At 48.3% G+C, this 25,443-nt stretch overlaps 1 protein-coding gene across 5 annotated transcripts in view; it reads right to left on the bottom strand.

Moving 5' to 3' along the window:
• Nucleotides 1–25,443, bottom strand: part of CAMTA1 (calmodulin binding transcription activator 1) — a 256,312-nt gene that overhangs the window by 172,186 nt on the left and 58,683 nt on the right. For all 5 annotated transcript variants that reach the window (XM_087944632.1, XM_087944631.1, XM_087944634.1 and 2 more), the window contains one exon: nucleotides 2,616–2,683. The gene's annotated coding sequence lies outside the window, so the exon portion shown is untranslated. The remainder of the gene's footprint in view (nucleotides 1–2,615; nucleotides 2,684–25,443) is intronic.

The following is a 25,443-nucleotide window of genomic DNA, read 5'->3' as shown; positions in this document are numbered from 1 at the left end:
AGCGGGGGAGGAAGGGAGGGCAGCCCTCTCAAGAGCCATCGATCCGCAGCCTGGCTCGGGCTGGTTAAGCGGGAGGCTTTTGGCTGGCGTCAGGCGTCCTTTCATTAAGAAGGTCCATGAACTGTCACAGCTGGGCAATTCCTTTTTATTAATTTTTATTTTAAGGAGCAGGGCTGTGGGTGGGGTAGGAGGAAACCAGCCCCCGGTAGAATGGGAGCCTGCTCCGGTCCAGTGCGAGATCAATGTCATTAATTCTTTAATAGCAAGAGGCCTGTTTATATTAACTCAGCATTAAACGGCAGCAATTAATTTTACATGTGTGTGTGTGTGTGCATGTATATGTATGTGTGTGTATATATATAGAGAGAGAGGAGGTGGAGAGAGGGAGGGAGGGAGGGAGGGAGGAAGAGAGAGAGACCGGGAATGAATCTGCTCCTCGAACCCTCAAAAACTCCCGCGCTCCAAAATCTAAGCCACTGAATAGACGCCAGATCATTTTGGAATTTGCGCCTGTTCAGTTCAAGGGTTCGCTGAATCTTGGATAATTGCACTTTGGCAGGAAGTATATTTGGAAATATTCGAGGGCTGGAATGGAAATGGAAATAAATACAGGTATATAGATATATATGTAAGAATTTACTCCGAGAAGCACAAAGCTGAAGACACAAGCCTGAAGATGATGAATGAGACTTCATCAAAATGTCGCCTAGATACTTCCAATCTTACGTGGGAGAAAACCCGAATAACCAAAGATCCATATGTAAGAATATATATGCTGTAAACAATATCACTATTGGGCTGTACGCAAATAGAGATTAAAATGTATAGAGTGATAAATATAATATAGTGTGATGGTTACAAGTATGAAAACCATAGTTATAATTATGAGGTACAATACTACCTATTTAAAAGAGACTACACATACTGTATGTCTGTGAGAATAATGGTTATAAACAGGGTGTATAATACGATGCGCATCTAAAAAGGACTTGATATAGGCAGTACATGGCTGTTGCAAAACTGGAAATGTGATGTATAATAAAGGAAAATGTACAATAATTTTTTTTTTTTTTAAATGCTCATTTTAAAGTCAAACGAAGGAGACCCCGGGCACCAGGAAGCCTCGAGTACGGAATGACAGCCTTGCAACTAACCAACTCCAAACTAAGAAAGTCCAAGATAAACAGTTCCTCAAAGTTCCCTTTTATTAGCGTTGTCATATCGGCACAGCCAGGAACCAGGCACATTTTTTCCCTTCCCAAAAGAGAACATCAAAGATCCATCCCCTCAGCACACTGGAGAAATGCACCCCCAACGTGTTGGAAATGCGAGCAACCACCAGGCACATATTACCATATGGGGTGGATATGTAATAGAGCAAAGGAATTTTGGCGACACATTCAGATGTGGCTTGAAAAAATGGTGGAACAACACTTGGAATTTAAGCCAGAACTATTTCTACTAGGAATCGCAACAGAGAGCTATAGTAAAGGGCAGTGGTGGGATTCAAATAATTTAATAACCGGTTCTGGTGAACCAGTGTGAACTGGCTGGATACCACCCCTTGTAAAGGGGCATATATTTCATACTACACATTCGGACAGCAGCGAGAATGGCACATGGCCAGCAATGGCAAAGCGAAAATATCCCTTCCGAAAGGGAGATAATAAAAGAAAATATTGGTTTGCGCAGAATTGGATAGATTAACACTAGAACTGGAAAAAAAAACTACAATACATGGAATAGATTTTACAAATGGTTGGAATTGAGCGGTAGGAAGCAGAACGTAAAATAACGAGGATAAGAAGACCCAGAATGTGATAGTGTATATATACCAAAATGAGGACCTTGGTCAACAATCACTATACAAAACTAGTGCTGTATACATAGCATGTATGTTATTGATTTTTTAACTTGGCGGAAGAAATGCCAGGATGGTCACATTGCCTTCGTTGTTTATATATGTAAATAATAAAAATATCTACCAAAAAAAAGACCCATCCCCTATACCAGGGGTCCCCAGACTTGGCAACTTTAAGACTTGTGGACTTCCACTCCCAGAATCTCTCAGACATCCATGCCTGTTTCTTTCCTTCCACCGTCTAGAGCAGAGAGAGAGAGAGTGCAGAGAAAGGGATCGCGAGAGTAAGCAGGCACACAATGGGAATACATATCAAAAGGAAGGTGTTATTGCCAGGGGATTCTGGGAGTTGAAGTCCACAAGTCTTAAAAGTTGCCAAGTTTTGGGACCCACCAGCTCATCCCATGGCCCAATCAAATCTTCATCCCAACTGGAGACATTCCCCCCCCCAGTCCCTCCCCTCCAGGTGCAGGGCAACATGTCCTTGACTCTCTGAGAAAGGAATGTTGTTGTGACTAAACTTCTAGCCCTCTATGAAATTCCCAAATTCCCAGGCACCGGATGTGGCAGCCTCGAAGCTTTCCAAGTTAAAAAAAAAATGGCTTCCAAGGCTGAAGACACGGCCGGTTGGGTTGGAGAGGCGAGGGGTGGGGGGTCCTCCCTAAGCCAGACCCATCCTTCCCAGCCCTTCCCCCCCTCCCCTCCAAGGCACCAGCATCGATTGAGCAAAGCCAGACGGAGAGAGAGGCCTTACCTGGTCTTAGGGGAGGTTGTTAGCCATTCTTCATGTTTTTCAAATGTTATTAGGTAGGCAGCGATTTCCTGGAAAGAGAAGAAGAGAAGGGGGCATGGATTAGAAACCACAGAAGGCCTGTTAGAATGCAGAATCGCAAGAGTCAGAAGGGGGCTTGGAGGTCATCTAGTCTGACCCCCTCCCCTCCCCCCCACACCGCTCAAGCAAGAGACTTTACACCATCCGAGCACTAGAGGCACGATAAGGAGACTGACAGTTTCTAGGTTTCAACGAACCAATTAAATCAGAATAACAAACCGTTGGAAGGGACCTGGGAGGTCTTCTAGTCCAGCCCCCTACCTAAGCAGGAGACCCTCTACTGTTCCAGACAAATAGCTGTCCAGTCTCTCCTTGAAGGCCTTCAGTGAGGGAGAAGCCACAATTTCTGGAGAGATTATTGGTTCTCCTTGTCAAGAAATTTCTCCTTATTTCTAGGCTGTTTGTAGAAATGAGTTTCCAACCATGGCTTCTGGTCCTGTCCTCGCTGCTTTGGAGGATAGGGGGACATCCCCCCCCCCCAGTTGATTGACAAGCGCCAGTTTTAAAAGAGATGAGTATCCCCCCTCAGCACTTTTCAAAGTTCCCAGGAGTGCACAAAATAGCCAAAATTGCACAAAATGTACAGTTCGACAAAGGTGCCCCATTTCCTTTTAGATCGTCCCAGCAAAGTCTTGGCTGCCTTCAATTTTAGTCCATCTGGTAAGTTAGTGGAAGAGAAAAGCGATCATATAACTGTCAATGAATTAATTATTTTTTTTCCCAGGAAAAAAAAAAAAAGAACATTTTCGGTAACAGCTTCCGAACAGGCCAAGAAATAGGAAAACAAAGTTGGAATGGTAGTTTTCCATGTAGTTCCCCCCACGACCCCCCCAATTTTTACAAAGAAGGCTCCGCAGTCTCAGTCGCTTGCAATGGGGTTGATGGCCCTGCTTGGAGTTTCCGCTGTAACCCAGCCGGATTTTAATACCGCAAAGAGAGGCGTTCAGTGCCCGGCTGGTGTGTTGCTCTCATGTTTTATTATGCTTTTACTGTAGGTGTTTGTGGGTTTTATTAATGTTCCCTTATCAGCACTGGTTTCTTAAGGGACAAGATAAATTTGTTCTAGTTTGCCTTTGATTACTTTAGGTGATTGGAGGGAAGGAAGGGAGGGAGGGAGGAAGGAAGAGGGAGGGGAGGGAAGGGAAAGGAAGGAAGGAAGGAAGGAAGGAAGGAAGGAAGGAAGGAAGGAAGGAAGGAAGGAAGGAAGGAAGGAAGGAAGGAAGGAAGAGGAAGGTGGGGAGGGAAAGGAAGGGAAGGCAGGCAGGCAGGCAGCTTGGCCTGTTTTTATCTGGATCCTGGTAGCAGGGAGGCAGAGGTTTGCCTTCTTTCCTTCCTTCCATCCTTCCTTCCTTCTTCCATCCCTCCATCCCTCCTTTCTTTGATCCTCTGCCTTCCTCCCTCCTTCCTTCCCTCTTCCTTCCTTCCTCCATCTCTCCCTCCCTCCCTTCTTCTCCTCTCCTTCCTTCTTCCTCCTCCCTCCCTCCTCCTTCCTTCCTTCCTTCCTTCCTCCATCTCTCCTTCCCTTCTTCTCCTTTCCTTCCTTCCTTCCCTCCCTCCCTCCCTCCTCCTTCCTTCCTTCCTTCCTCCATCTCTCCTTCCCCTTCCTTCCTTCCCTCTTCCTTCCCTTCCTTCCTCCATCTCTCCTTCCCTCCCTCCCTCCTTCTCCTTTCCTTTCCTTCCTTCCTTTCTTCCTCATTCCCTCCCTCCCTTCTTCTCCTTTCCTTTCCCTCTTTCCTTGCTCCCTCCATCCCAAAATATGCAAAGCCTCCCCCTTTTGGGAGGGGGGCAGGGGGGAGGCTGGGCTTGGAGGGAAGAGGGGCTTCCTTGGAGAGCCCCCAACCCGAACAGGGAAGCGAGGCGAGGGGGGACCCCCGCAATCCCCCTCCAGCTGCTTCCGACATCTGCCGACAATGCAATTATCCGATTCCCAAACGAGGCAGAGAGGAAACTCATTTCCAACCGCCCTGCTTTTTTTAAAGGCCGATGGGCTGGCTCCTCTGGGCATGGACAGAGTGCCTCTCGCCTAGGATGAGAGCTGCGCGGGGGTCATCTTAATGCCTTCGCTTGGGCAGCCTGTTGACCAGAAATTCGGGGAGCGGGGCTCTCTTGTGGTCGTATCTCGAGGACTGTCTGCTTCTGAATTTTGATCCCATCATCTCACGGCCGGGTGACTCACTCAACAACGGAAGCGACTCCCTTAATGGCGGTGGCCAGGAAAGTCACCACTGTCTTGCTGAACCACAGAAATTTGGGGCTGCATTGTGGTCGCAACTCGAGGACTGCCTGTAGTTCTGCGGCAGGGAAGAAAAAGAGGTGGCTTTTCTCCTTTGTAGGGGGGAAAAAAGGGAGAATTTTTGCCCTGCCGGAGATAACAAAGATGTCATTAAAATAATAATTAAAAGACAAAGAGCCGTCAGGCTTCCGGGATAATAAACCGCCTTTTGATGCCCGTTAAGTCTCTTAATGACTGGCTGCCTGTCTGCTTTGCAGGGTCAAATCAATGACTTCCTTCCCCCCTCCCAAAAAAAAAAAGAGAGAGAGAGAGAGAGGAAGGGGACAAGAATCAATTAAAAGCCCCTCCGTTGTCGCTGCTGTTAGGAAGCTTATTGTGTGCTATCGCTCCATTTGTCACTTGGCACAAAAGCCGGAGGGGGGACAGACAAGGTCAGCTGAGTTCGGATCTCCTCACAGCAGCTGGTGGGGGGGGGGGAGAAGGAGAAAAGAAGGGGAGGCCATGCGGAGACATTCAAAATGGACTCCTTCAACCCCCCCCCGCCCCATTTCTACCCCCCCCATCCATCCATCCATCCATCCATGTATATATATCTCTCTCTCTTTATCTCTCTCTCTTTATCTCTCTCTCTTTCTATCTATCTATCTATCTATCTATCTATCTATCTATCCATCCCTCCATCCCTCCATCCATCCATCCATCCATCCATCTATCTGTATCCCACCTAAAAAAATACCCCTAGCTGGCTGGGGAATTCTGGGACTTGAAGTCCACTCATCTTAAAGCGAAAACCACTGAGAACCCCTGTGATAGATAGGTAGGTAGGTAGGTAGGTAGGTAGATAGATAGATAGATATAAAGAGAGAGAGATAAAGAGAGATAGAGATGGATGGATGGATGGATGACAGATAGATGATGGATGGACGGATAGGTGGTAGATAGATAGACGGACGGATGGATGGATGATAGACAGACAGAGTGGTAGATAGGATAGATAGATAGTAGAAAGAGAGAGAGATATACATCAATGGATGGATGGATGATTGACAGATAGATAGATGATGGATGGACAGATAGGTGGCAGATAGATAAATGGATGGATGGATGGATGATAGACAGACAGGCTGGTAGATAGGATAGATAGATAGGCAAAGGTGGTTTATCCTTTGGGGCGGATTTAATTCCAGACTTCCCCGTGAGCAGCGGACATCTCCTGGTGGTCTCCCATCCCGCCTAGGAAGGGATCCTGAGGCTGGGCTTCCCCTCCCCCTTCCACCAAAGTCATCCGCTTGTGTCTCCCAGCCTAATTGGCCTTTTCTCTTCTCTGTGAAGCTATTCTCTTCTGACGCAGGAGCCTTTTGCCCTGCGGGTAAATACAGATGGCTGAGTTAACACATTAAGGCTAATCTTGAAAATGCAGAATTTTGGCAGCCGGAAATGCCGATTTCTGCTTGAGCCAAGTCATAACACTCTCATTCTGCGCTGCCAATCTTTTTCTCTCTCTTTTTTTTTTTTAAAAAAAAATTCTTTTTCAACAAATGAATCAACCGTTTAATTCGCCGGGGATGTCTCTGCCCTTAAAAACGGTAACATCGGCGAGATTTTGGAGAACCACCAAGCGCCTATCTCTGTAATTTTATTTTTTGGTTCAAAATACAGAAAATGGGTTTCTCCTGGGAGGCACAGGCAGTCCTCGATGTACGACCACCATCATATGACCCCCCCCCCCCCAGGACACTAACCGTTGTAAATACGAGTCAGTTGCCAAGCGCACGGATTTTGATCTTGTGACGACGGTCACAATTGTGAAAAATGGCCATGTCACCTTTTTTTTCTGCTGTTCTTTTCCCCCAAGTGATAAACTTCTGTCCGAGGTGCTGAAACACCTTTCGTGAGAATTCCCTTCAATGCCAGGCACCGGAAAAACAAAGGGGATGGACTAAATGACCTCTAGGGATCCCCTCCCACCTCGTGCGTTCCCGTCAAATGCCAGAAGCTGCCTCCCTTCTCCATTGAAGTCAACCAACCCATCAGAAAGCTTCTCGCTCAGCTCAAATCCAAGGCGCACATAAATTAAAAGTACATTTAAAATGTATTTTTTTGGTGGTGTTCTAATTGAAGATGGGGCATCGACTAATGTCCTATCTAATTAGATGGAAAACGAGGGTTTCTTTTTTTAAAATTATTATCAGCATCTGAAATCATCCCTAATTGAGTCGTTTAGGCGTGCCAGCAGGAAGCCGTGCTGGGGAGAAGGTGGGCACAAAACGGTGGAGGGAAAAAACCCCTCCCCTTTTTACACAGCGGCCAGGTGCACAAGGCCCCTTGTCTGTTCTAGGCTGGTTGCACACCTCCAACCACCACGCTTTGCACTAGTCTCTTTTTCTCTCTCTGTCTCTGTCTGTCTGTCTGTCTGTCTCTCTGTCTCTTTCTCTCTCTCTGTCTCTCTCTTTCTGTCTTTCTCTTTGTCTGTCTCTCTTTCTCTCAGAATAAGTTCGAAGGGACTTTGGAGGTCTTCTAGTCCAGCCCCCTGATCAGGCGTAGACCCTATACCATTCCAGTCGAACGGTTGTCCAATCTCCTCTTAAAAACCTTCACCGATGCAGCACCCACCACTTCTGGTGGCAAGCAGTTCCACAGGTTCCTTGTTCTCACCGTTAGGAAGTTTCCCTTTAATCCCAGATCTCGCTTCTCTCCCGTGTATTATTTAGCTCGCCCGTCATTGTCCTTTGCAGATATTGGGCCTGCTTTATCTGACGAAAAACCTCGCACCGGCCGAATATATTACAACTTCGCTGGAGGCTCCAATGACGATCGGCATTTTTTAGCCATAATGTATTTTTTTTTAAATTAAGGTACATGCGTTGTTCTTTCTTAGACCCAATGCTATTGCACGCTTAATTGGCTATAGAGGATAGTGTATAAACATAACTTTTATATGCAGTGAGAAACTTTTAAAAAAACAAACTTGCTTGATTGCGATAAGTCGCTTTATTGGAACAAAACCTGCAGGAGATCTGAAGTTGCTCTGGATGTGCGGATCCCTTTTGGGTGATTCCCACCCAGAAACATACAGAATAGAATATGGAATAATAGACCAGGAAGGACCCTGGGGAGATCTTCTAGTCCAACCTCAAGGGGGACATTTCTACATCCAAAAGTTGCTTCCCTAAAGATGCAGGCAGTCCTGCAAATGACTGCAATGACTGCAAATGAGCCCCCAATGCCTGTCACTAAGCAAGACATTTGTGAAATGTGGTTCCGTTTGATGACTGTTCTTGCCACGGTTCTTAAGCGAGTCACTGCAGTTGATAAGTCAGCCCCCTGGGTGTGAAGAATCTGAATTCGCTTGTCAGGCTGCCTCAAAAGGGCATCACGCAGACCTTGGGAAAACAGCGACCGTCATAACTATGAATCCGTTGTCAAGCATTTGAATGTAAATCACCCGATCACGGAGAGGTAGCACCGGTCGTAAGTGTGAAAAACAGCCCTAAGTCACTTTTGTCAGGGCTATTGTAACTCTGAACGGTCGTGAACTGTTGTAAGCAGAGGACCAACGGAATAAAAGAGCTGGAAGGGACCCTGGAGGTCTTCTAGTCCACCCCCCTGCTTGAGCAGGAAAGCCCGTAGATATTTCCACATCCGAAAATATACGTCCCTAAAGATATTTCCCCTCTTCCAGATTAGCCATGTTTCACCGATAAAAGCGATCTCACTCGGATCTTATTCAATTCAATTTCCTGCGATTGTTCTTTAGCCTTTGGAATAACGGGGAAGCGTCTTTTCAGCCCGTTTTCCTGGGGTGCCTGATTCTGCACGAAGTTTTTCTCCCACACAACCCCCATGCCCGTGTAACGACACCACCCGATGCAAAATAAATAAATAAATAAACAAACCCCGATATAAATCTAGCTTATGAGAGACTCTTGGCAGGAATTCATTTAAAACTGTAAATGTTAAGAGATCCAGCTCCTGATTTATAAGAGAGGAGAAATCTCTCTCTCTCTCTCTCTCTCTCGTTCTCTCTCTTAACCACCCCCCCTCAAATGCTCCCTCCCCACTTCAAACAGGGAATTAAAATGCTTTGTAAAAGGAAGATGCTAATTAAATCACTGCCAAAAAGGACAGCAGGAACAATCCTGTCGGAATGCATCCCGAAGGCAGGCTCGGTTTTCTCCAGCGCATAAATGAGAACGGCATTGGCAGCTTGAAGGCAGATGGACTTCAGCTCCCAGAATTCCTCCTGCTTCAAGAGGGGTGGACTTCAACTCCCAACCCTACTCCGCTCTAAGGCAGACGCTCGCATATCCCGCCCCGCAAATGCACAGCATTGGGCCCTGGATCAGTGATCAGAATGCAGGAAGAACTGAGTTGGAAGGGGGTTTGGAGGTCTTCTAGTCCAGCCCCAGCTCAAGGCCCGAGACCTTTCTACTGACCGAGTAGAGCTGGAGGACAAATGGCTCCGCTCAGTCCTGGCCTCTGAACACTCAAGCCATGAGATAGGCTGAGGGACCTGGGGCTTCTGGTCCGCCCCCAGCTCGGCGGAGACCTTCTAGACCATCTGAACCTGTTCCATTCCAGCCATGGAGCAACCATAATTTCTCATGGCAGCCTGTTCCATCCATCCCTCCCTCTCTCGGTCATGTACCTTTTCTATCTTGGGGGGGCTGGGGGGACGAGGAGGGGGGGCTCTGTAATTTAAATGCCCTTGTTGTCCCTGTGCCAGGAACACAGAGGAGGCCACTCCAGGCTCGCTTCGTGCTTTGGGCCGACACGTCACGTCCTCCCGTGTGCCCAGGAAGAGTTTAGCAGGGTGAAGCATTGGATAAACGCGCAAGCGAGGTTCCCACGCCCTTCCAGGCCCTTCCAGGCCTTTGGTTGTTGCAGGGGTGGGGGGTCGAGGGAGGGGAGCCACACACAGCATCTGCCCCCAGCAAGGGACCCCTCTGGATCAGCTGCTGTGTCCCAGTTCAGCAGGGGACCTGCCTGTTTCGGGGGGGCTCATTCCTCACTGTCACAGCTCGGATGCTGGAGGAATTCATCATTTGGAAAGAAAGAGGAAGAAGGGAGGGAGGGAGGAACGAAAGGAGGAAGAAGGAGGAAAGGAAAAGGAAAGGAAAAAGGAAAGGAAAGGAAGAAGGAAAGGAAAGGAAAGGAAAGGAAAGGAAAGGAAAAGGAAAGGAAAGGAACAGAAAGGAAAGGAAAAAGGAAAGGAAGAAGGAAAGGAAAAAAAGGAAAGGAAAAAGGAAAGGAAAGGAAAGGAAAGGAAAAAGGAAAAGGAAAGGAAAGGAAAGGAAAAAGGAAAGGAGAGAGGAAGAAATGAAAGGAAAGGAACAGAAAGGGAAAAGGAAAGGAAAAAGGAAAAGGAAAGGAAAGGAAGAAGGAAAGAAAATGAAAGGAAAGGAACAGAAAGGAAAGGAAGAAGGAAAGGAAAGGAAAGGAAAGGAAAGGAAAGGAAAGGAAAGGAAAGGAAAGGAAAGGAAAAGGAAAGAAAGAAAGGAAAGGAAAAAGGAAAGGAAGAAGGAAGAAGGAAAAGGAAAGGAAAGGAAGAAGGAAAGAAAATGAAAGGAAAGGAAAGGAAAGGAAGAACAGAAAGGAAAGGAAGAAGGAAAGGAAAGGAAAGGAAAGGAAAGGAAAGGAAAGGAAAGGAAAGGAAAGGAAAGGAAAAGGAAAGGAAAGGGAAGAAGGAAAGAAAAGGAAAGGAAAGGAAGAAGGAAAGCAAAGGAAAGGAAGAAGGAAAGAAAAGGAAAGGAAAGGAACAGAAAGGAGAGGAGAGGGAAGGGAAGGGAATGACCATGGGGAGGCTACAACGGTCATAACTGGTGAAAAACGCTCCCAAATCCCTTTTTTCAGTGCCACTATAACTTCCAATGGTCACTAAACGAACTGTTGTAAGCCGAGGACTGGTGGTAGGTGGCTTTAATTTTTCTCCCCAAGGCTCCTGGGAGATTCTCCTACTAATGAATAGATGTGGAAGCCGCTCGGAGTGGAACTGAAAACTTGAAACGGGGGAAACTCTGCGGTGCTTCTCTGTTATTTATATTCCCTCTAATTGGAAAAGTTGGACGGGGGAAACGACTTTTATGACAGTGTTTGGGATCTACGTGCCTTTTATTGCGGAGCTTAAGCCGCCATTGTTTCTCCTGGGGGGATAATAATGGAGCCGCTGACAGCTGGATTTCAGATAGTCTCAGCAAAACAAATATATTAATAATATTCCTGCTTCTCCAACAAGAGGAAACCACAATTCCCAAGGTGTCCTTCTTAAACAGGCCTTGTAAGAACTCGGAGGAAGGCCAGCTTTTCCCCCAACTCTGGTTCTTTTTCTTTCTTCCTTTTCTTTTCTTTTCTTTTCTTCTTTTTTGGAGATATGTATTAAAATAGTACTTTTAGAGACGGGTATAAAGATAGCACGGTATTTCTTAAAAAGTCTTCCCAGTTTTCTCATTCTGTGGCAGTTCACCGCAGCTGAACTTTTAATCTCTTGGGAAGGTGAGGTGGGAAGAAGGGGAAAGAGAGAGGGAAAGGAGGAGGAGAAGGAGGAAGGAAGAAGAAAGAAGAAGAAGGAAGAAGAGGAGGAGGAAGAGAAGAGAGGAGGAGGAGGAGGAGGAGGAAGAAAAGGAGGAGGACATAGAGGTGCATGGCTTTACTTTTCAGATGGGATCAGATGGAATTTGAAGGACAACCAAGTATTAAATAAATAGAGTTAGCAACTCTTTACTATGGAGTAAGGGGGTGTAAAGACACACGAAACTAGTGGGGTGCAATGACAAACTGCAAAGGTCTATGGAGTTGCTATAGTGATGGATCCAGAGAGTCTTCTAGGCACTTATGGAAAATACATGTTCAATTAGAGGGTAACATTATTTGGGGGGAATCGGCTGCAAGATCCATCATTATGAATAGCAGGAATATTACGAATATTACGGCTCTCCCCAGCCCAGAAAAATAAAATTAAAAAGGAGGTTATTATTAAATTGCATTTTGACCATAGTGGAAATTTCTTTCCTTCCTTCCTTTCTTCTCCACTTTCCCCCTCTTTTCCTTCCTTCCTGTTTCTTCCTCCCTCTTTCCCTTTTACTTTCTCCTTCCTTCCTCCCTTCCCTTCTTTCCTTCCTACCTTCTTTTCCTTCCTCTCCTTCCTTCCTTCTCCACACACTCCCTTTTCCTCCTTCCTTCCTTCCATCCTCCCTGCCCCTCTCCCACTCCCTTCTTTCCTTCCCTCCCTCCTTCCTTCCTTCCTTCCTTCCTTCCTTCCTTCCTTCCTTCCTTCCTTCCTTCCTTCCTTCCTTCCTTCCTTCCTTCCCTCCTCCTCCCTCCCTCCCTCCCTCCCTTCCTTCCTCCTTCCTTCCTTCCTTCCTTCCTTCCTTCCTTCCTTCCTTCCTTCTTCACTTCTGCCTTGCATCCAACAGTTGTGGGGGGCTTTTGAGATATATGGCAGAGAGGATGGATGGATGGATGGATGGAACTGGAGACCCTCCAGAAAAGGCTGGGCAGCCACTTGTGAGAAATAGTATAGGGTCTCTGCTTGAGCAGGGGGGTTGGACTGGATGACCTCCAAGGGCCCTTTCAACTCTTATGTTCTACATTAAGCCTTTTCCTAGCCGCTTCTTGAGTCTCCTGTCATAGCAAAAGATGGAAAAGGAAAGACATAGACATAGAAATGTGTTCTGGGCTTCATAAGATGGGAAAACCCACCCGAAACTCCATGTATAATCCGACCTATTTTGTTTTCCCCTTAATTCACTAAGTGCCACTTCGATGATCGTCGGAAACTTCCATAGAAAGGAGACGGCTATTTTTTAAAAGAAACCTACCGATTTCCAAGATTACATAGCTTTCTATCTTGGGGTGTGTGTGTGTGTGTGTGAACCTGAGTGCCCAACGTATTTAAAGAACTCCTTTAAAAGTCTGATTGAAATGAAATATAATTTGTCTTATCATTTGGGGTGGGAAGCTGAACTTCGGGGGAAAAAAAAGAAAAGGGCAAAGAATTCATGCTGACCGCAGCTGTTTTGGCCTTCATCAAAGAAAGAAAAGGGAATTTTTAATTCTTTTTATGCTTCAGTGATGGAGGGAAATTAGATTCAGGGGAAATTCGATGCCTCCGTCCAAAAATTCAAGGAGCGACACCATTGTGGGGGTCTTAAGTGGGTGCCGGGGGGCTGGGCGTTTGGGAAGGAGCAGGCGGCCCTTTTCAGCCCTGAGGCCGAATCTGGCACCCTGCCGTATTTTGCCTGGCCAAGAAGCTTCCAGATGTCTTGGAAACATCTGGCGCAGGAGAATAGCTCTGGGTGGATTTGGATGGGCCACAGCAACACGGCTTTATTCCCACGTCCGGTCATCCTGGTAGAGCTCTCGCTCGGCTGCCTGATGTCCTTTCTGGAAGGACTTTGCTGGGGGGAGGGAATGGCCTAGTGAAAAGAAGGAGTGGGGGGACGTGAGAGCAGGGCACCGAGATTGGACGGGCTGCCCCAAAGAAGAGGGGGGGGCCTTAGTCTCCAAAGCACTAGAAAGTTCTTCCTTCCTTCCTTCCTTCCTTCCTTCCTTCCTTCCTTCCTTCCTTCCCTCCCTTCTTCCTCCATTCCTCTCATCTCCTTCCTTCCATCCACCCATCCTTCTTTCCTGCTTTCTCCTTCCTTCCTTCCATTCATTTATCCATCCTTCTTTCCTGCTTTCTCCTTCCTTCCTGCTTTCTCCTTCCTTCCTTCCATTCATCTATCCATCCTTCTTTCCTGCTTTCTCCTTCCTTCCTTCCTTCCTTCCTTCCTTCCTTCCTTCCTTCCTTCCTTCCTTCCTTCCTTCCTTCCTTCCTTCTTCATCTATCCTTTTTCCCTGCTTTCTCCTCCCTTCCTCCCATCTCCTTCCTTCCACCCATCCATCCTTCTTTCCCGCTTTCTTCTCCCTCCCTCCCTTCCTCCTCCCATAGAGTAAATTAGCTATCCTAAATAAATATTTTATCATTTGCAATAGAGAACAGGACACTTATTAAAGCCCAAACTACTGATCTAATTAAAGTGTTCCAAAATAATGGTGTCATTTTCCAACCTTGAACACCATTCAGAATAAATAACAGAATAACAACATAGGAATAGAAACAATTCCCCCCTTTTCCCCCTATATGAAAGAGGGAGGGAGGGAAGGGAGGGAGGGAGGGAAGGGAGGGAGGGAAGGAGGGAGGGAAGTGGAAAGAAGGAGTAGAAGGAAGGGATGGAAGGGAGGAAGGAAGGGAGGGAGGGAGGGAGGGAGGAAGGAAGGGAAATGGAAAGAGGGAGGATAGAAGGGAGGGAGGGAGGGAGAAATGGGGGCAGGAAGGAAAGGTGAGAGGGAGGGAAGTGGAAAGAGGGAGGATGGATGACAAGAAGGAAGGAGAAACAGAAACAAATACAGAAACAGGGGGGAGGAAGAGGAGGAGAAAGAAAAGGAGAAGGAGAAAGAGAAGGAGTAACAGAGAAGGAGGTAATGAAATCTCTGCCAAGGTGAAGAGTCTCAAATAAATACATTTCTAATCCTTCAAGACCGTTTGTTGATTTAATTATAAATCGCCTTGGGATAATATCTGGGTTAAAAAGCTGGTGTAATTATAACCGGTACACAATTTATGACAGGAGGCTTTTCCAATACAGCCCCCTTTTATTTATTTAATTTCAGGAGAGGAAAATTTCACGGTTGAAGGTGAGCGCCGAGTCGATAAGTCTAAGTCATTGCAGAATTGATTCCTGTCACCTCAAACGTCAAGACAGCATTCCGAATTCCTGCAACTGCAGGTGTTTTTGTGTTTTTAATTTGTTTTTATTTTATTTTATTCTGCTCCAACCTGGCACCGGTTTTAAATGTACGGTTTCTCAGGACTGGAAGGTTTACAACATTTACGCCCTGGCAAGGATTTCTGTCCAACGCTTTGGAAGGGAGCTGCAAACCGATCTGGGCTTGTAACGTTTTGTTTTAGTATTTCAGGTTTGAAACGAAACTTCCTTTGTTTCAAATGTTTTCAATATTGGAGGGGCTGCCCCGAAGAAGAAGAGGGGTGGGTGGGGGGGTCTTCCTATTCTCCAAAGCCCCAGAAGGCAGGAGAAGAAATAACGGATGGAAACTCCTCAAGGAGAGAAGCAACCTGGAATGAAGGAGACTTGGACGGTGAGAAGAATTAACCAGTGGAACTGCTGGCCACCAGGAGTTGTGGGGGCTCCATCACGGGAGGCTTTCAAGAAGAGCCTGGACTGCCCTTTGTCTCAAATGCTCTAGGGTCTTCTGCTTGAGCAGGGGGTTGGACTAGAAGGCCTCTAAGGTCCCTTCCAACTCTGCGATTCTATGTTCCCTGTCTGCTGGTGATTGGCCCAAAGTCACCCAGCCACCCTTCATGCATCAGGCACCACTAGAACTCCCAGCCTCCTGGTTTGTAGGCCAACACGGAACCAAACTTCCTTCCTCGACTGGCAGAAAGGGGCCCCCTTTTTCGCCCGACTGGTTCCCGGGTCCCAAGGACCCCTCCTCCTCCTCCTCCTCCTCCCTCCCGCCTGCTCTTTTAACGCAACCCCCTTGTCCAATCTGTGTAAACACGGCAAGCAAACTCCCCTCCCATCGTTGGGTGTGACCCTTGCAAGACTCCTTCATCTGTCGTCAGGTGGGTGAAGGTTCTGCCTGGCCAGCAGCGGAAGGGCCCCCGCGGCTCCTTCGGGGAGGGGGGGCAGGGGGGCTGGGAGGGCGTCAAAGCAGCCAAGTCACCGAGGTTGGGGGGGTATTGATTCGTAAGGAAAGGGAGGGGGAGGGGAGAACCCCCTTTGCGGCTGGGGAGGGGGCGGAGAAACCCACGCGTGTCAAGGGCGCACGCCATGCTCTCTCGGTGCCTCTTATCGCCCCCCCACAGCTTGGCCGCCGGGAGGGAGCGGCAGAATGATGGATGCTTCTCCTCCGACACACACAACACACACAGACACACACACAATTCCCGTTGAGAAAAATCCTCTTATGCATTCACGGCCGTGTGTGTGTGTCTTGCTTTTCGGAGGCTCAGCTCTCTCTCTCTCTCTCTCTCTCTCTCTCTCAGAAGAATAGAGGTGGGAGGGACCTCAGAGGTCTTCTAGACCAACCCCCTGGACAAGCAGGAGACCCCTCTACCATTTCAGACAAAGGGCAGTCCAGGCTCTTCTTGAAGACTTCCAGGGATGGAGCAGCCACAGCTTCTGAAGGCAAGCTGTTCCATCCACCCCCCTTTCCTTCCTTCCTTCCTTCCTTCCATCCATCCACCACCCTTCTTTCCATCCATCCATCCATCCATCCATCCACCCATCCACCTTTCCTTCCTTCCTTCCTTCCTTCCTTCCTTCCTTCCTTCCTTCCTTCCTTCCTTCCATCCATCCATCCACCACCCTTCTTTCCATCCATCCATCCACCCATCCACCTTTCCTTCCTTCCTTCCTTCCATCCATCCATCCATCCACCACCCTTCTTTCCATCCATCCATCCATCCATCCACCTTTCCTTCCTTCCTTCCTTCCTTCCATCCACCTCTCTCTCTCTCTCTCTCCCTCCCTCCTCTCTCTCTCTCTCTCTCTCTCTCAGAAACACAGACTCCCAAGGCAGGATGGGACCTCGGAGGTCTTCTAGTCCAACCCCTGCTCAAGCAGGAGACCCTCTACAATCCAGGACAAACTTTTGTCCCATCTCCTCTCCAACACCTCCAGTGACGGAGCACCCATAACTTATGGAGGGAAGCCATTCCACTCATTAAAGTTATTGAGGGCGGAGGACCATACAGTAGTTTTTTCGGTCTTAACCATTTTAAGATGGTAGACTTCAACTCCCGGCAAGCTGGCTGGGGGATTCTGGGAGTTGAAGTCCACCCCTCCCTAAGTGGCCAAGGTTGAGAACCACGGACCTGGAGCCTTTGTAAACCTGCAAACTGCCCACCCTGAAGGAAAGGAGGCCACCAGGAGAGGCTCTCCAAGAGAAACAGAGAAGGACCACCCACTCCAGCTCCCTCCGCCAACCGGAGAAGACCCCCATTTCACGTACCCTCCAGAAAAACCCTCTCCTTTCTCTATCCTTTCATGAATTGCTGCAGTAATTCAACCGTCTCAGCTCGTCCAAGCCGGCTCCTTGGAATATCTGCCTTGCTGCCGGTACGGACACCCTAGCAAAGTCAGGATACCAACCATCCTTGGCTCATCCTCTCTACCCCTCACTTCAATATTAAATAAAGACATCTCGAGGTAAAAATTCACCAGGATGGGAAACTTCACCCAGGGCCAAGCAATTTGCAACTGGAACATGGTTGGCCTTTGCTGTTTGCGTGTCGCTCAAATTAAAAACGGGGAAAGAAAAAAAAAACACCAACAAAATACTTTTCACCTCTGGCCAAAACAGAGCACTGTGGTTTTTTTTTTAAAAAAAAAATAAAACAGAAAGTGACCGGCTCCCTTTTCCTTAATAAAGAGGAGGGAGGGAGGGGGGGAGGGAGGGAGGGAGGGTTCGGAGTCTATCTGTTAAAACTGATTGAACCGCCAAAGAGATGTAGACGCGTCTTTCTCTCCAGCGCCTCCGATGAAAGGCAAAATCGGTCTTCGGGATGGGTTGACGAAACGGCGGTGCCAGATTCTAGACAGCTCTTCAAGCTCTATTTCGGTGGCACTGGGTTTTTAAGTGGGGGGGGAGTCTCGCCGTGGCAAATCGGGAACAAAGGCACGGATTTCGCTGCATGGGGAATTCTGGGAGATTCAGCCAAGGGTCCCCAACTCTCTTTGGGATGGGGAGGAGAAGGAAGAAATGTGAAACTTACTTCGAAGTTCAGAATATTGGGATACGATCCTCCGCTTTCCGGTCTTGCCCTTGAGGCCCTGGGCAGTCTCTGAGTTTGGCGGCTTTCCTGGCAGATGTTTCAGGACCCAGCTAGGCAACACCATCAGTGCTAGAAAGGAATTGGGGTTTGCTCTCTATTTATTTGCAAGTCTCCCCACTCCTTCCTGGCACTGATGGTGTTCCCTAGTTGGATCACAAAATGTCTCCAAGTAAGCAACTAAACTCAGAGAGCACCAAGAGATCCACCCTCCTTCCCCTCCTTCCTGCAAACCCCACTCCTTCCTGGCACTGATGATGCTATCTACTTGGGTCGCCCCACAATCTTCCTCCTCCTTGCAAACCCCACTCCCTTCTGGCACTGATGACCTTCCCTAGTTGGGTCACAAAACGTCTGCAAGAAACATCCAAACTAAGAATGCACCAAGGGATCCAGTCTTTTTCCTCCTCCTCCTCCTCCCCCCCTTCTAGCACTGATGATCTTCCCTAGTGAGGAAATACAAAATCTGCAAGAAAGCATCCAAACTCAGAGACCCCAAGACCCCACAATCTTCCTCCTCCTCCTGTCTGAACCTCCCCCTTCCCTTCTAGCACTGATGATGTTCCCTCGTTGGGTCACAAAACATTTGCAAGTAAACCACCAAGCTGAGAGAACACCAAAAAACCCCACTGTCCTCCTCCTCCTCCTCCACTCCTCCTCCTCCTCCTCCTCCTCCTCCTCCTCCTCCTTCCTCCTCCTCCTCCTCCTCCCTCTTCTCCTTCTCCTCTTCTTCCTCCTCCTCCTCCTCTTCTCCTTCTCCTCCTCCTCTTCCTCCTCCTCTTCTTCCTCCCCCTTTCAAATAGACCAGGTAACCACAGTGATAAATCACTATCCAAGGTCCTGAAACCAGAAAAGGCTCTTCAGTCCTTCCAAATTCCCACTTAAAATGGAAGGACCAGAATTCCTTCGGGTCGAGCAGGCCTTTCTCCTCCTTCAAACAGCCCACCACCTGAAGGCCACCTATCCATTGGGAGCAAAGCTTAAGAAACCCCCCACCCACCGTGGAAGAGAGACGAAGGGAGGCTGGGGCATCTTTGATCAGTTCAGAAAGAGGCTAACCCCCCCCCCCAAAAACCCAGACTTCCCGCGATTTTGAGCACAAACCCTCCCAACGCATGCAAAGTGTCTTTCTGCAGCCGCATCGTTCTGCTGACTCATGTTCTGCCTGGCAATTAACTAGCATTCCAAGGTCTTTGGATAAGCCGCGTTGTCAAGGCAGATAGAGCCCCAGCTTGCTTTTCAGCCAAGCACTTGATCTCGGGCCCGTTCATCCCTCATAATTCCCTTCTGTTATTTTTAGCTCATTTCAATCAAGGACTTTTTTTTTTCCTTTTTCTTTTTTAAAAAAAGATAAAATATTATTCCTGTCTTCCAGAAAAGAATGTTTTCTCTCTCTCTCTCTCTTTGCAAATCCTCGCAACCTTCCACAGAAGCTGGGGAAAAAAAAATACACTGGATGAATATACGGGATGTGTGAACGACCTTGGGAGCCGGTGTGGTGAAAGACCTTTTTTTCCACAGCTCTGCAAAAAAGGAGGGAGGGAAATAGGAATTATTTCAGACCCTCTGTGATTTCCCAGGATGCAAAAGGAATGGAGGGCAGCGTCCGTCTTCCCAGCTCAATCAGACCACAAACACAATCCGATCAAAACCGCGTTTCCCCCCCAAAATAAGACCGGGTCTTATATTCATTTTTGCTCCAAAAGACGCACGAGGGCTTATTTTCCAGTTTGGGGTCTTATTTTAGGGGAAACAGGGTAATTCTACTTTACATATAATTCTCCACTTATAACAGTTCGTTTAACCATTCGTGGTTCCAATAGAAATGGGAAAAAAATGGTTGAGAACCGTTTTCCACACTCACGACCGTTGCCGCGTTTGCGGGATCAAAATTCAGACGCTCTGCTGACCCGTGTTTACGATGGTCGCTGGGTGGCCCGGGGCCATGTGATCCCCTTTTGGTGACCTTCCAACCAGCCACGTCAAGAGGGATGAGGCCAGGGTCGCTTGACCAGCTTGACGACTGCAGGGATTCGCTTAATGATGGTGGTGAGGAAGGTCGTATCATGGGGAAATGCTCACTTAACAACTGCCTTGCTTAGGAAGAGAAAGGCTGGGCTCTTCTGCAGCTGTAGGTCAAAACTTTAGGTGATAGAAGAAGCATTGATTTAGTGTGTTCATGTGTGTGTGTCTGTGTCTGTGTCTGTATGTGTGTGTCCTACACACACACACACACACACACAGAGAGAGAGAGAGAGAGCCTGGCCTGCTTTCTCCTAACTTAAAAATGGCCACATCCTTTTCATTCCATTTGTTATTGTTGATATTAAAAAATGGAAGGCACTGATGATTATAATTGGCTGGCGCAAAATGTATTAATTTTTAAGGAATTGCATTATGAAACGCTGTTCTGTTGCTCCGGACAATGACAAAGGGAGGAGAGAGAAGAGAAGAAAAAAACCCCACCTGGATTAGTCACTTGGAAATAAAAATAACCAAATCAACAGGGTCTCTTTCCCACAGATTGCCAATTATTTAACCTGTTCTGTGCTTCTCGGGCATCCAAAGTCTCTTTCTGGTGTGTTTTACAAGCGCTGGCCATTGACCAAAAAAAATCAAATTTTGCTGGAGTTATTTGCTGTTCTTTATTTCACGAGCATCTTCAGCTCCGATGTCGCTGCCCTCATATTAGCTTTTGTCTGCTCCCCTGGGCGGGTGGAGAAGAAATCTTATTGAAATGTCAGAGAGTATGAATATTCACCATTGGAAAAAAAAAAAAAAAGCAGATTTTAATTCACCAAAGGCAGAATGGCACAGCCAGAGGGAAGGCTTTGGAGACCGCCAACAGCTTTCATTGCTTAGTTGTGGTCACTCAGAGGGCCACCAATTCCCACCCAACTTTGTCTCAACTTTGGGTTCAGTTCGATGTTGCATTCAATTCATCGGACACCCCCTGCCGGATTCCTTTTTTTAAAAAAGATATTAAAATTATTGTTGTTGGGGCATGTGTGGAGAGCAGGAGGAGGAAGAGGAGGAGGAGGACTGTGAGGTCCTTGGTGGTTGAGCTTGGTGGTTTTCTTGCAGATGTTTCATTACCAAACTATGTAACATCATCAGTACTGGACATCAGGGGATTTGTGGAGAGGAGGAGGAAGAGGAAGAGCAAGAGGAGGAGGATGACTGTGGGGTCCTTGGTGTTCTCCTAACTTGGTTCACCAGCACTGATGACATTACCTAGTGAGGTCATGAAACGTCTACTAGAATACTACCAAGCTTCATAGTTACCAACTCGGCTTGAAGATATCCTAAGACTTTCCTATCCTAAGGGATTAAAAGTATTCGGTGGCAAGCGGCCAGATCCATGTTTCTCTCTTGGGTTTCTCTCTCCCCCCCCCCACCCTCCCACAGCCGAAGGGTCGATCGGCACTTGAGCGACGGATCAAGGAGTCAAGAACCAGCCAGCGGATCCTGTCCCAGACCCAGTGAAGAGTTTGACAGCCTCCCTGGGGGACGAATCCGGAGGCAGCTCCCTTTTCCCGGGCCAAAGGTTGGCTTCAGCCTCCCGTAGCCCATTTTCAATATCCAGCTGAAAGGAGGAGAGGAGAAGGAGGAAAAAAAACAAATTGCAAATGAGAAACCTTTTCCTGTTTGGCTCCGAGGAGATAAGCAGGACCTATTAACCTCCCGTGTTATTTTTCAACTTCATTATCCGGGCTGACACGGGGAAGAGCCTGCAGTGACGGCATCTCTGGGCCACGGCGGGCATGCAAATGGCCTCCTCAAAGGAAATTACTCCTCTGGATGGGAGGTTATTAATCTAAATTCGCCCGTAGTCCAATGGGGGGGGGGGGCTTAGGATAAATACGGAACAGGTGGCGATACTTATCTCTAGTGCAGGCTGTTTCCCTGGGGGGCCAGTTTGTCATACCGACGCAGAGCGGATCTTAATCCCCTTTTGCAAAAAATAAAAATCTGGTTATTTTTTTTTCTTCCTCCTCCTCCTCCCCCCCTTCCGGAAGGGGATTCCTGGGGTGCCTGGAAGCCAAAGTGGATGAACGTGGGAAAATTTCAGCCCCCTGGGGTCCCATGGAGAGGGAGAGTCCTCGACTTATGACGACAATTGAGCCCTCCGTCGCTGAGGACCCACGATGCAGCCCCCAAATCCTATCGCTCCGTGAGAATGTTTTGCCCCGCTTTACGACTTTTCCCGCCGCATTGTCAGGATTCCAGCAACGGCTCTAATTCAGTCAGGATTCTCGAGCCAAACTTCAAAGGATTCCTAGGCCTGTTTCAGTAGTCACCCGCCACGGGTCTTTAAGTGAACCGCTGCAGGGGTGAAGTGAGCTACAGGATGGTGAAATGAATCTTGATTTTGCATGGTCAGCAGGTCGCAAAAGGGGACGGCATGATCCCCAGGGACACTGCGACCATCGTAAGTATAAGTCAGTTGTGCCAAGGGTCCGAATGTTGATCTCGCGACCACGGGGAGGGGGTGCTGCAGCGGTCGGAAGTGTGAAACACCGCCATGCCACTTTTTTTTAAAAAAATATATAATCGTGATAAATCGCTATCCAAGGTGCTGAAACAAGGAAGGGTCTCAGCCCTGAATACGGAACACAGAATAATAGTAAAGTTGGAAGGGGGCCTTGGAGGTCTTCTAGTCCAACCACCTGCTTGAGCAGGAGACAAATGGCTCTCCAGTCTCTTCTTGAAAACCTCCAGTGATGGAGCTGGCACAACTTCTGGAGAAAAGCTGTTCCACAAAGCGGCAATATAAATCTCCTAAATAAAAGAAATAAAATAAAGTGGTACTAACACCTCACGTGCTCTTGATTCTGTTCATGCAACCTAGGATTGTGTTGGCCTTTTGGGCAGCTGCCACACACGGCTGGCTCATGTGTCAATGTTTGCCTGTTCCAAAACACGCTTTTTCTCTCCGGTCCTCTCGTACCGCAGCCGGGGAAGGCTTGGAAGCCCTAAGGTGGCATAGACCCCCCCCACACACGATCCAACCGACCGTGCCAATCCTTTGGCTACCATTGGGGAGCTGAATCGCTGGGCAGGCACCTCAAACGGCGTGCAAAAGGGCTGCGTGTGCTTTGGCTGCTGTGTGCCCTCTCTCTGCTCTCGTTCTCCGTGCGTGCCCTTGGAGAAGTTGGCACCGCGTCCGATTCATTCCCCGGAGCGAGGCCGCGAGGCCCCATACGAAAAACAAAAAAAACAAAAAAAAAACCCAACCCTGAACTCGCTGGCTGGCTGGCTGCCTGGCTGGCGTAACGTCAGCAGCGATGAAAATTAATGGGCCAAGGCTATCATGCCAGCCTCGGTTTAATTTCTCCAATTGGGAAAAGCGGCTTCCGAAATATTAGCTATTCTGCGAGGTTCGGCCCAATTTCTCCCGGCTCGGCTGATCCGTTGGGTCTTCGCTCCAACAGGAAACTCCTTGGTTTTCCTGGGGAGGGAGAAGCCATCGCCCCCCCACCCAAAAAAAAAGATGAGGTTAGTTCTTCCTTCTGTTCCTGACGGGGCCGAAAAAACCTCTGTGGACGGAATCCTGGACGGTTTCCCTGGTGTGGGAAAAACATGCGTTGTTTTCCCACGCTCCTTCACATGCCATGGCTTGTTTTAACCCTGGTTAAACAATGGCTGAGTCACAGTCTACATCCTAAGCTGTGAATTGTCATTTTTAAAGAACTGGCCCCTCACCCTCTTCTTCCTCCTCCTCCCTTCTAGCACTGATGATGTTACCTAGTTGGGTCATGAAACGTCGGCAAGGAGACCACCAAGCTCAGGGAGCCCCAGAGACACTGCGACCATCGTAAGAATGAACCAGTTGCCAAGCATCCGAATTTTGATCACGCAGCTGTGATCAGCGACACCAACTTTACCACGGATGAGCTGGTTATCGGAATTGGGTATACATCTACTCTAATGAAAAGGAGGACATGGGGTGACATGATAGCATCCTTCCAGCATTTGAGGGGCTGCCCCAAAGAAGATTTGGGGGTCAACCTATTCTGCAAAGCCCCTGAAGGCAGGACGAGAAGCAACGGATGGAAACCAACCAAGGAGAGAAGCAACCTGGAATTAAGGAGAAACTTCCAAACAGGGAGAACAATGAATCAGTGGAACAGCTTGCCACCAGAAGTTGTTGGCAAATCATCACTGGAGGCTTTTAACAACAGACTGGAGAACCATTTTTCCAGAACAGATCTCTTGCTCGAGCAGGGGGTCGGACTAGAAGACCTCCAAGGTGCCTTCCGACTCTATTCTTCTGTGTTGTGTGATCTCCCTAGACTAGAGGAAGGATAAATCCTCCATAAAAATCAAGGCAGGCTCTTGAATATTATCACTGTTCCGTCAGCCTTGGGGTGCTTAATTTTCCTCTAATTTCGGGACCACGGGGCTGATAAAAAAAAACCCTTAGAAGTGTTTTAGGGAGCCCTATTAAAATAATTCAACCGGCGCTATAATTTTAGCACCACCATCAAGATGAAATAATGGCCGTTTATACCACATTTCTGCCTTTCCAGCAACCTTGGCTGGGGCAAAAACGGAGGGACTGGAAGAACGAAGGGCCCAATTCTAGACCCCACCTTGGCCCAAGAGGGGCATCCCTAAGATCTTCTAGTCCAATCCCTGCCCAGGGGAGGAATCCTGATACAATCCTGGTCAAATGATGGCCCAGCCTCTGCTTGAAACCTCCAGTGATGAAGCACCCACGACTTCTGGAGGAAGCTGCTCTACTTGACGAATTGATCTGGGATTACAGAATAACAGAGTCAGAAGGGACCTTGGAGGTCTTCTAGGAGACCCTTTTCAACCCCTATGAGGATAGACCTGGAAGGGACCTTGGAGGTCTTCTAGTTCAACCCCTTTACTCGACTTACAACCGTTCATTTAGCGACCATTCCAAGTAACAATGGCACTGAGAAAAAAAACGGGGGGGACGGACTTGGGACCGTTTTTCACACTTACGACCGTCCCGCCACCCTCAAGGTCACGCGTGATGCAAATTCCACTGGCTTGTATTTGTGACGGTGGCTGGGCCAGGCGATTTCCCCCCCCCCACAATTTTGCGACCTTCAACGGGGAATTCGGATTCACTTAATGACGGTGGGAGGGAATCTCGCAGGACGGCCCCTGTGTTTCCCCCCCCTACTTACAGGGCAGGGAAACGACCTTGATGGAAACAGGCGAGGAGGAGGAGGAGGAGATTAGCTGGTGGGGGCTGGGGGGTGAAAGGGTTCGAAGCAGGTTTTTTGGAAGCCCTGAGAAAGGAGATCAGGAGGCAGCCCCTCCCTCGTTCCCTGGGGGATTAAGGGGCTGGGGGGCAGCAGGAGAGGAGAAGGGGCACAATGAGGGTTGCAGGCCGTAGTGCCAGATCTCCATGGGCTTCTGGCAGAGAGGGAGGTTTCTCCAAGGTCGTCTCTATGGCTCCCCAAAGGACCAGGAGACCCAAAGCCAGAGATCCTGGCTTGTTTGCTCATTTAGGTGGAAGAGTGGAGAGCCATTCATCTGGGGGTGGGGGGGGGGTAGGGAGGGGGGAAGGCAGGAAGGGAGGTGAGGAGGGAGGGAGGAAAGGAGGGAGGGAGGGGGGAAGAAAGTATGGAAGATGAGGAAGGAGGGAGGGAGGGAGAAAAAGAGGGAGGGAGGGAGGAAAAGAAAGAGGGAGGGAGGAA

Source organism: Notechis scutatus, chromosome 16 (assembly GCF_049901735.1).
Source record: "Notechis scutatus isolate UNSWTSFEM ecotype Mainland chromosome 16, rNotScu1.2, whole genome shotgun sequence".
In the NCBI taxonomy this organism is placed as follows: domain Eukaryota; kingdom Metazoa; phylum Chordata; class Lepidosauria; order Squamata; family Elapidae; genus Notechis; species Notechis scutatus.
The sequence above is the reverse complement of the archived record's forward strand: the minus strand, read 5'-3'. Positions and strand labels throughout refer to the sequence as shown.